Raw genomic sequence first — 1,540 nt, 5'->3', positions numbered from 1 at the left:
CGTAAAATTGAAAAAATCATTAAAACAAATCCGGGAGGAATTTTTTAGTTTTGTAACTTGGAGAAGGTACTAAAAATCATAGACTACTTATGGGGAGCTTATTGTGCGAGGAAATTTCAATAAAAATGGGGTTTGACAAGGTTTGAAAAATTCTGTCGACATTTGAAAAAATCTGGAACTAGGCTGCCGGCATGCTGCGCACATGCTGCGCGCATGCTGCGCGCAGGCTGCGCGCAGGCCACGGCAGGACAAGTTTCGCTAGCCTCACTGTCGACCGAATGCGCAAGCTGCGCGCACGCCATGGCAAGACAAATTTCGCTAGCCTCACTGTCGACAGAGTCAGCACGCTGCGCGCACGCCATGGCAGGAGAAGTTTCGCTAGCCTCGCTGTCGACAGAATCAGCACGCTGCGCGCAAGCTGTGCGCGCGCATGGCATGGCAAGTTTCGAAAAATTCTGTCGACAGGCTCCCGAGCGCGCACGCTGCCGACATGTTGTGCGCACGCTGCCGGCATGCTGTGCACACGCTGCGCGCAAGCTGTGCGCGCGCATGGCATGGCAAGTTTCGAAAAATTCTGTCGACAGGCTGCCAAGCGCGCACGCTGCGCACACGCTGCCGGCATGCTGTGCGCACGCTGCCGGCATGCTGTGCACACGCTGCGCGCAAGCTGTGCGCGCGCATGGCATGGCAAGTTTCGAAAAATTCTGTCGACAGGCTCCCAAGCGCGCACGCTGCGCACACGCTGCCGGCATGCTGCGCGCACGCTGCCGGCATGCTGTGCGCACGCTGCGCGCAAGCTGTGCGCGCGCATGGCATTGCAAGTTTCGAAAAATTCTGCGGCCAGGCTCCCAAGCGCGCACGCTGCGCACACGCTGCCGGCATGCTGCGCGCACGCTGCGCGCGCGCATGGCAGGACAAGTTTCGAAAATTTCTGTCGACAGGCTGAGCAGCGCGCACGCTGCGCACAGGCTGCCGGCATGCTGCGCGCAGGCTGCCGGCATGCTGCGCGCACGCCGCGCGCAAGCTGCGCGCGCGCATGGCAGGACAAGTTTCGAAAATTTCTGTCGACAGGCTCAGCAGCGCGCACGCTGCCGACATGCTGTGCGCACGCTGCGCACAGACTGCCGGCATGCTGCGCGCAGCCCATGGCAGGACAAGGTCCGAAAAATTCTGTCGACATTTTTACGCCATGGTAGGCTTCCGCTTCGCGTCACTTTGTCGACATTCAAGCCTACCATTTTTATTGAATTTTTCAAACCTTGTCAAACCCCATTATTCAAATGTCGAAAAATTCTGTCGACATTTTTACGCCATGGTAGGCTTCCGCTTTGCATCACTTTGTCGGAATGCATCGCATGGCGAGGAAAGGCAAGGCAAGGCCACAGCATGCCAAGGCGAAGGCAACGCATGGCTTGGTCAAGGCCACATCATGGGCACGGCATGCCAAGGCAAGGCGAGGCAAGCCATCCTTAGCCTCGCCTAGCCTCACTTACTCGGAATGCCTTGGATGATGCGCAATGCCAAGGCAAGGCAAGGCAAG

The sequence above is a fragment of the Prunus avium genome, unplaced genomic scaffold, assembly GCF_965620075.1.
Source record: "Prunus avium unplaced genomic scaffold, drPruAviu1.hap1.1 HAP1_SCAFFOLD_57, whole genome shotgun sequence".
Lineage (NCBI taxonomy): Eukaryota > Viridiplantae > Streptophyta > Magnoliopsida > Rosales > Rosaceae > Prunus > Prunus avium.
Note: the sequence above shows the minus strand (reverse complement) of the source record.